This window comes from Brachyistius frenatus, unplaced genomic scaffold (genome assembly GCF_029030835.1).
Source record: "Brachyistius frenatus isolate BFR_SWC_R1_liver_20210118 unplaced genomic scaffold, ASM2903083v1 Contig_12, whole genome shotgun sequence".
NCBI classification, from domain to species: Eukaryota; Metazoa; Chordata; class Actinopteri; family Embiotocidae; genus Brachyistius; species Brachyistius frenatus.
In genome coordinates this window covers 1,436,051-1,446,168 of record NW_027210611.1, presented here as the reverse complement: position 1 = coordinate 1,446,168, position 10,118 = coordinate 1,436,051, and positions in this window count along the sequence as shown.

Below are 10,118 nucleotides of genomic sequence, written 5' to 3'. Positions count from 1 at the left end.
CTGGAAACAGAAAGGTTTTTTAAAGTAATTTTAGAAATTGGCCTAGCTGACATGTTTAGGTTTTAACATGTTAGTGTTTTGGGTCTCCTTTTATCTTATCCACAAAATATTATTATTAAGTATTTTTATATCGCGCCTAATCACATCATAAGTCATTTTAGGGCAATTAGCACAGTAAAATCCTTGCTAGAGAAATTTACAACTTTATAGGCTGTAGATGAACCCAACAATTCAACAGTTACCACATGAGCGACAACTGGAAGTAAAAACTCCCTCTTAACAGGAAGGAAATCTCTGACATAACAAGGCTTAAGTGTGGGCAGCCATATGCCTGGACCAGTTAGGGTGAGCGGAAAGCGGAAAGAGAAAAGAACAGCATAGACAGACAACAAAAAAATAAACATCGGACAGCCTGGTAGGGCCAATAACCACAGATCAGAAACATGCATTCCCAAAGCCAGTGATACCTGCAGAAAAAGCAGACAACTATGGGAGAAGAGAAGAACAGCATAGAAAAACAGCAAAAAAGCACAAACTACGGGAGAGAGAAGGAATAAAGTTAATGAGATGCAACGGTAAAATATAAATAATGGGAAGAAATGAACGACACTGTAAGTTGTTTGCTTTACAACATTTTTCAAGTCAGATCATTTTATTTTGCAGGGCCATGTGCAGGTTTTTTGGGTTTTTTTTTTTAAAGAAAAAACAAAAGGGTTATTACTCAGTGACAAAACTAGAGAGAATTAACTGCAGCTCTATTCAACCTCAATAGCTTACTAATGAGTTTCAGCTCATTGTTTAGCTGTCATCGTTGCTGTCAAACTTTGCTGCTTCTTTTCTCTGTCACTCCTCTCATAATATCAATTTGAACTGCAGCAGGCCATTATCTGCTCAGCACCAGTTAGCAGACAGTGCAAAGGAGCAACTAATTAGCCAGCACAGAGAAGATTTTATCAATAGATAATCAATTAAGAGAACAACTACCAAAACAATCAGTATGATCAGGACACTTATACTTTCCCAATTATACTTACAGATGTTTACTTGAGTAACATTTTAAATGTAGAACTGAGTATTTGAGTATTTCCACATTGTGGTGGATCTGAGTGTTTCCTTCAACAGTGGACGCCACTCCAAATACATGATAATGCTCTTCTGTATCTGCTAAATGTGTAAATAAACAAATGTTTGCATACAAGTTTGACGTAACATGAAGTGTTTCAGAACTTGTTTCTAATACCCCTGACTGGGCAAAAAAAAAAAAAAAAAAAAAATCACATTACAGATAGGGGTGTAGGGAAATGTTGATGTGCTTGGCTACCACAATATTATGGTTTGATATACTGTATAGATTCTCAAAAATACAGTTCTGGCAAAGATTTGTGGCAAAAAGTGGTTCATTTTGTGTTGCGTTTAAACCCCCAAACGCTAGATGGCAGTGTTGTAATCTGTTGCCATTTGACTCGTCCACTCCAACGTAACAACGTAAACTGAGACGCGGATTAGCATACACTATAAGAGTTTTCCTAAAATAAGACTTTAAAAAAAAAAAAAAAAATCGCAAAATATTGCCTCGTTTATGGTATCGCAACATATTGGGATACATTGAATTATGATATGCATCGTGTCAACAGATTCTACCAATACACAGCTCCAGTTGGAAATAACGTCAAGCTTTGTTTATGAACTCTAAAGTCTCTTGTGTTGCTGACTGATTATGTTGGTTTAGTGCTGATCTACTGCCGCATTGTTGGTCAAAACATGTTCACATGAATAAAACAATTCATATGACCGATTTAAGGTTAACTGTGTGTATGTAATCCTTTTGTGAAATTTCATACGGACCATAACAAACGTGTTGCTTGTACACATGTTAAAGTTAACTGGGAACATTATAGTTGTATTAGAATTGTGTTGGAGGGGAATCGTATACTTTAATTTGGTGTATGATTATATATCTGACATATGTACAAGATAAGATACAAAAAAGTACAGTATTCTTATATGCTCATAATCTGTTCAAGATTTGCGTCATGTTTTTACTCTAATGTGGGTTTATTTCAGTCCTCACAATTCACAAATATGAATGAATGAATGAACCATTCAGAAAATTCATATTTATAGACACACTTTCCTGTATTTTTATTGGTAATTGCATTAATGAACTTTACAATCAGCAGTTGAACGTGGAACTTGAACCAAATCAACACTTGTGTATAACTCACCATTTTTTTCTTTCATGAGCAGCTGACTTTGTGACTATAGTTTATTATTCTCTCATGTTCCTCTTTAGTTGTTCATGTCTGTATCTCTGTGTATTCATGCTTCTGTTTCTCTCCCACTCACTCACTCACTCACTGTTGACATGTTGCAGTTTCGTAAAATCCCATCCAGGGACAGCCAACAATGCCAAAACCATTTTAGCAGCTTCCTTTTTGGACCATATATTCCATGCACAGATTAGGATCTTTTTGGAACAATGCCACCAGATGGAACATGTGCAAAAAGGTATGAGAATTGAGACATATTTACACCACTCTATATTATTTGTCTTAATTACTCAGGATCTAGTTCCTTATAACTTACAGTATGGTGCTCAACCTTATGATCCTTATGATTGCTCTTAAATGAGTGAGAATCAGCTGTCATTACAACAAAGCAGGAGAGCGTCATCACATAGCCTATCCTTTTAGAAACATAAACACCAGGGGAAACTTCCAAAGTTTATTGTTTCGAAGCCAACTTGAACATATTCAGGATAATGCTTTATAGAAAACAAAGAATACTGGCCCACATAAAACAAAGGATAAAGCCCGTGTGACTGTCTGTAACAGTCCACAGATTGGTCTGAGGCTCAGACTCCAGCGCAAGTGCAACGCCGTGTAGACTTACGCGTCGTTTAATTGTGAGCAGTAATTACAATCTCGCTTCGTGCACATAGGCACACAACTCATGCTGACTCACTGTTACGCACGCTTTGATGACTCCAAGAAATCCTGACCCGCGCTACAACACCCTGAATGTTTTTGAGCGTTATTTAACACATCTCTTATGTGGAAACAAAAACCGCAGCTTGTCCTGTCTTATTTTTGTTTATCTTTGTCTTATTGTCCTGTCCGCTCTCCCCCTGATTGAGAAATTGAGAAGACGCGAGGGTACAGCTGGCCACGTCAAACAGTCTACAGTTAACAAAAACTAAGGTGTCAACTTTTCGAAGTTGAGATCGTCTAAAAGATGGATATCCAACTGTGCGTCAGGATGAATGACTCGAACTGATGCTTTGGTCATAAGTAAATCCCAACGCATACTAAAACGGATTAAAGGGGTTGGAATTTGTTTTACAATATTCAAAGACCAGTTCATCATTTCGTGATTAAATTGCCATCTTGTGTTCTTCAGTCACACTTTTGCGTACCATTTAATTAGTGAGTCTCTTATGATTTTGCTGTAGGTACGAGGCTAACGTGCACAACAAAAGGTAATTACATCAGATTTTGCAAAACAAATGGTAGTCTATTTATGAAAGCATTTCGTCACGTGTTTGAAGAAAATGTTTCCTTTGTCACAATCTGGACTTGAACTAAACAAGACCACGTTGTCTGTGGTTTAATAATGACAAATAAAATGGCCTTACCTTGATGAATAAGTGTTAAATTACATTAATCCGCGTCCTAATCCTCGAGCCAATTAAAGTCCCTGTAAATTTCCAAAATTACTTTTGAACCTTTTGTCCATTAGCTATTGCTGGCATCAATTGGCGTGTCAGAGATGTTCGTTCCTCTCAGCAGCAGTCAGAGGGGCTGCACCTTACAAAGCAGCATAAAGTGCGTAACACTACTGTACGTCTGTGTACTCAGAGAGGAGACTTCATTATAACGAGCTGGAGCACAGATCCCCCCCCAAACTGCAAGCTGTTTTGATCAATTAATGACGTCAATTACGACTGAATTCATTAATGCACACTCACGTAGGCGGGCCTGTCTTCAGGGGGTAGTGGAGCCCTTGGCGCATCGCTCCAGTTAAGCATCCCTCCTTCTCGGAAAATGTATTTTCAAAGAAAAAAAAAAGAGTGATTAACAGTGAATGCGTCCACTGCAGTGTGTGACGCAATGTGTGGAAACTGCATGTGTTCTTGGACTTCCAGCAACTGGTACACCTGAAATCTGTGATCCCTCAGGTTCAGTGACCTTCCCCGATATTCTCACCCTAACCCTAACCTTCTGACTACTCATGCCTAAACATAACCATTACTGAAGGTCACACCAAAACATCTCTCAGCCATAGCTGCCAGAAGCAAAAGGTCTGGGTGCAGCAGAAGCCCATATCTCCGTCAGGTGGCTGTGGTGTAGGCTATTATTATTAGCCTCCTGTTTTGTTGCACTTCTCCCTCCTGGTCCATGTAAACCACAGTAGGTGTTTATTTTAATGTATAAGTTTGGGCTGGATTGTCCATAAAAAAAAAAAAAAAAAAATCAAATAGCTTTAAACCTCTGGCTACACTTAAAAATGATTTTAACTCATATTCCAAGTTGTGCTTCTTTTTCCAATCAAAACAATGATTGCAACTAAATCTGTCTATCAAAACAGGATCTTCTGGGTTCTAACATGAGCAGTTACTTTACTTTAAGGAAGAGCAATGTCTAACTTTGACCGGAAGATCATGCTGATACATGACGGGCACAAATTGGAGCTAGATTTTTGTCAAGAGGGAGGACTCATGTGGTCAAGGCCGGCACTTGGAATAGGCAACACGTGGTTAGGGCAGAAAATGTCACGGGGGCAACACAAGGGAGAATTTTGGTTTTCTTAGAAGCCCAAGCTCAGGATGAAAGACTGCCTCACTAACTGATGAACAGATGGGCAGATGATCATGATTTCAATTATTATTGGCTCAAATTATATAATAATTAAAAAGTCCCAGCTTGCAGGTCCGCAAAGCAGAAAACAGAGAAAAGAGTGGGAGGATAAGAAAGCCCAATATATAGGTATGTTGTCTTAACATTGTCGTAACATTAACATGTTTTGTCAAGATAATGATGCTGATTGTTTAAAGAATATAAATGGAAAGCCAGTGGCTAGCTATCTGGATAACTGCTCTGTCCTAAAAACATAAGCATTGCGGACATTTTGCTGACCAATATCAGTGATAATTGCTAATTCTATAACTTCAAAAACATAGATTTCAGTCATTTTTTCTACATTGTAGCTTCATGTTTTTGCTTATAATTGGCAAAAAGTGACTTTGTAACCTAACTACCCAGATGCACTCAGGAAAAATGAGCAGAAGCCCCTATGGAGAAGGGATATCTGATCTCCCATCTACACCTTTCTTTGAGGTATGTAAGTCCAGCAAGTTATCTGTGGTTTCTGTATAATTGATAATACACTTCTACTTTATTATTATTATTATTATTATCATCAAATGTTACAGTTATCTTGTTACTAATTAAATGTTGGTCTTGTAGTCACATTAAATAAAGTTTATTTGTCGAGCGTTCTTTATATGCAAGGCAAGGCAAGGCAAGTTTATTTGTACAGCACATTTCAACAATAAGGCAATTCAAAGTGCTTCACATAAAACCATCAAAAGCATCAAAACATCAGGCAAAGGAAAAGCAAATTTAAAAACAGCAGACCTGCAGCTTTCTGAGAGTTTGTTCCAGATATGTGGAGCAGAAAAACTGAATGCTGCTTCTCCATGTTTAGTTCTGACTCTGGGAACAGAAAGGAGACCCGTCCCAGACGACCTGAGGGGTCGGGATGGTTCATAAGGTTGCAGCAGATCACAAATGTATTTTGGTCCTAAACTATTCAGTGATTTATAAACCGACAGCAGGATTTTAAAGTCAATTCTTTGTTGGACAGGAAGCCGGTGTAAAGACTTCAGAACTGGAGTGACGTGATCCACTTTCCTGGTCTTAGTGAGGACTCGAGCTGCAGCGTTTTGAATCAGCTGCAGTGTTTTGATTGGCTTTTTACAGAGACCTGTAAACACACCGTTACAGTAGTCGAGTCTACTGAAGATAAATGCATGGACAAGTTTTTCCAAATCCTGTTGAGACATAAGTCCTCTAACCCTTGATATATTCTTCAGGTGATAGTAGGCTGATTTTGTAATTGTCTTGATATGGCTGTTCAGATTGAGGTCTGAATCCATAACTACACCTAGATTTCTGGCTCGGTTTGTGGTTTTTAACATCAGTGATTGAAGCTGAGTGCTGACTTTCAATCGTTCTTCCTTGGCCCCAAAAACAATTACTTCTGTTATGCAGTAGAATGACACAAAGTACTTAATGCAGTGATGTAAGCTGGATACTGTATGTTTGATTAAAGCTGCGGGTCCACACCCATGTCAGCAGCAGATCAAGCACTCCAACCTTATTGTGGTATTCAATTATTATCATGTCTTCATGTATGAGAATGCATCTTGGGTTTGTTTACTTTTAACAAACAAAGCATTTTTTTTATTTTTATTTTTTTATTCAATCTCAAAATGTGTGCAACAGTCAGTGTTTCTTAAGGAAGTGCCATCCCTTAATGGTAAACATAAAAACCCAGTAGGCCTAATGTATGAACTGTATGAGTTCCCCTCCCCTAAATACTCCAAAAGCTTAGCTTTGTCATTACAACTGCCACTATACCTGCTCTATTTAATCCATTTATTTGAACTTAATTATTAAGACTCTAGCAAAATCATTTCAAAGCTGAAAGTCGGCACTTAAACTTTGTAATCAGTGTTTCTTTTCAAATCCAATTTCCTGGAGCGCACAGCCCATATAGCATAAATATATATGTATGTCCACATACCCATGCACTACACTGTATAAATGTGATATATTCAAATTTCAAAGAATATACTTCACATGTCTCTATAATTCAGCATGACATATTGCAATATTTCATCTTTTGAATCCTTATGGTCTTTACTGGAATTTAAATTTAAATTCTTTGAGTTTTGTTCCACACGCATGGATTTGTAATAAAGAACATGCCACGGGGTCTTCAAGGTTGAAACGGCTAAATCTGAATCTTTATTGTTTCAGCAGTGTGTTTCTTTGTGGGACGACTGTTCCCTTCAAAAAGTATTTGTTACCTATTGCAGCAATGATGTGCTGAATTTAATTATAACTCAATATTCCACCTTGCCATGAACATAAATTAAATCAATCACAGTGGGTCAAAGGCACACATGGTAGCACTTGAAAATTAATTTTGAATTTATCTCAGGAAATGCAAAAAGGGAAACAATCCCGTTTGTCACACTTTGAAAGCAGGGATGAATTATCTTCAAAAGAATTACACTCTGTGAAAATATTGCCTTGCGTGCCACTTGCTCTCCTCCTTTCTTACATGCATGAATTCATACACTCACAGAGACACACACATGTGCAACAACACATGGATAGAGGCTGGAACAGATTGAGTCAAAGCTTGAGATGAAAGCCCCATTCAAGAGAATTAATTGTGATGGCCACAGAGGGTAGAGAGAAATGAATGTCCATGATAAGATAAAACACAGCATGGACATCAAAGTGGTTGGTGGGAATACAGAATAAGCATTTAACACAAACTTTACCTCATCAGGAGAAGCCGCAGCCTACAGAGGGGTAGGCAGAATATTAATTGTGTGGTTTTTTTTTTTTTTTTAATCAAAAACTGTTTTATTTGAGTTTTTATGTTTTTCCTCTTTTCAACTTTTCCTCTTCTCTTTCATGCTGTCACTGTCAGTTTTCCATTGAATCCGTGTTCTTATTCCCATTTTTTCCAAATATTTTATGTTATCCGCGACTTTTGAGTGCATGCGTTTTATGTCTCCCTCCAGAGGTATCTCTTCGGTCTTATTACAGCATGCTCCCATTTTTTCTATCTGTGAGCCAACCAGTTTGTATGGAATTCACCCGAGCAACTTTATACAGTGATATCCGCTTTCGTTGGCACCGTTAGGTTTCCGCAGAGGAGAGTTTAGGTTAACACCGCAAGGTTTCGGCTCTCCTGTTCTCTGAAGGACACTCACAGTATCTATTTTTTTTTAATTTTTATTTTTATATCTTCTGGAAGTTTTCTTAAGTATTTATCTGTAGGTCCCTGACCTATCTCCTAAGTCCCCGACTTAGTTACCTGTAGGTCCCTGACCTATTTTTTGCGCATACAAACTTTTAGTTTACCTAGTCTACTCAGACTTTTTAGTTTATATAGTCTATTCAGACTCTTTAGTACAGGTCCCTGACCTTACTCTTTAGTGCAAAAAAAAAAAAAAAATTATTACCCGGGTATCCAACGTTTCGATAAGGAAACAGGGCAGAGGTCTTTCATCAGGAGTCCCAGACTCCCCCGTGCACGGAGAGAGGAGGAGATGTTGGGATCCGGCTCGAAGGACCAAAATATGTTTGAAAAATTACTCAGAGGCTGGATTCAAAATCAAACATATCAGACATTTACTCTTGCAAGAAGGAGCAAATACATGTACACTCAAAGAAAGGTGTCAAGCATTGCTCGACGTCACTCCTCCGTAGGACAGCTTTTATACAGTTTTACAAACAGTTGACAGTCACTCCCACCTTCTCTCGTATTTCTGGTTAGTTAGTACTGAGTTCGGTTGTAGGTCACGAGATAAATACACACAGATGTTGTAAATGAAGCAATACAAACATCCTTGAGCAACAGGTGGATAAGTACAACCTTTTTTTCCATCACATGTGAAAACAATACAATGACAAAATCAAATATACCACCAGTAACAATAAAGGAGTTAGAGGAAAAATAAAAACTCTTGACAGTCAAGAAAACTTTTTTTGTTGTTGTTTTTTGTTTTTTTGTGGAAAATGTCCATTAAACTGTCTGTTAAATTTATAGACATTTTGTGCTGTTGCAGCTACATTTTGTGCCCTATCAAAATCAGCTTTATTGACCAAGCATCTGAATGGAAACAAAATCCATCAAAGTCTTCACTACATATGCCATGTGAGTCTGGACAGTCTGCGAGGCGACAATCCTCATTCTTTGCCTCGTGTGTGGCTGTTTTCATGTATAAGCTTGATTAACTGTGATGGAGAACTGGCACAGATAAACATTTGTTTTCATCCACACAACTCCCAGCTCCCATATATTCATCCCAGAGGATATATACTGTATATGCTGTGAATGCCCCCAACCTAGACACACACACATGGCTACACATGTAAAAATATGCTAGCAGAAAGGCATTGTCTGGATCTGATGATATCGGCATTGAATGAGGACATAAAAATTAAATTTGACAGAATTCAAGTAAATGTTTTAAATACTTGTAGATTAAACCACTTTTAAAAGTAACTTACTATGGCTTGTGAGGTATAGAAAATACCTTCCAGTTTGTTTTATTTAGCTTAAGTTTGATGTCTTGGAACTATAGTTGTGCATAAAACGGGAATAAATCCAGGTAGATATTCAATAAATAATGCGAGAGGGACCTACATTACTTTTCATGAAACACCACATTTATACATCCTTTTAATGTTTCAAATATACAATGTGAGGAAAAAGAAGGCTTAACTCAATTAAAATCCTAAACATTTCAAACTAAATCCAATTCAACACCTCAAAGTAAAGTATTCAAACTTGTAAGGCTAGAAAGTTTGTTTAGTGTTTTTTGGCAGATATGGCCACAGTTTCTGTATTATGTATTTCACTTCACCTCCAGACATACTGGGGTTTTCCAGAAGAGACAAAAAGAGATCAGACAGCAGATCAAAGGGTAATGACTTTGACCTGCAATCTGCTGTAAAAATGCTGAGAATGAAATCATATTTTGGTAATGAATTGATGAATTTTTAAGACAACCAAGTACAGTCACTTATCATCTCAATGTAACAAAAAAGGCATTGCATTGCCTGAGACTGAATTAAACCCCTAAAACCTTTTCTGGGGACATGACATTGCTCTAGGGTTGCATCCCAGTAAAATATATTCACACATAACAGGTGTTCCACATAGAATATTTGCTATAAAAATGTATCTCATAGCTGCTTGTAAGTCACAGGAAAAATATGGTCAGAGCCTGAGTCACATAAGTTCAGCTCCATTAGTTCCATCTATCCCATGAACCCATTTCTGAGTAATATAAAGCAGAGACTAGGAAA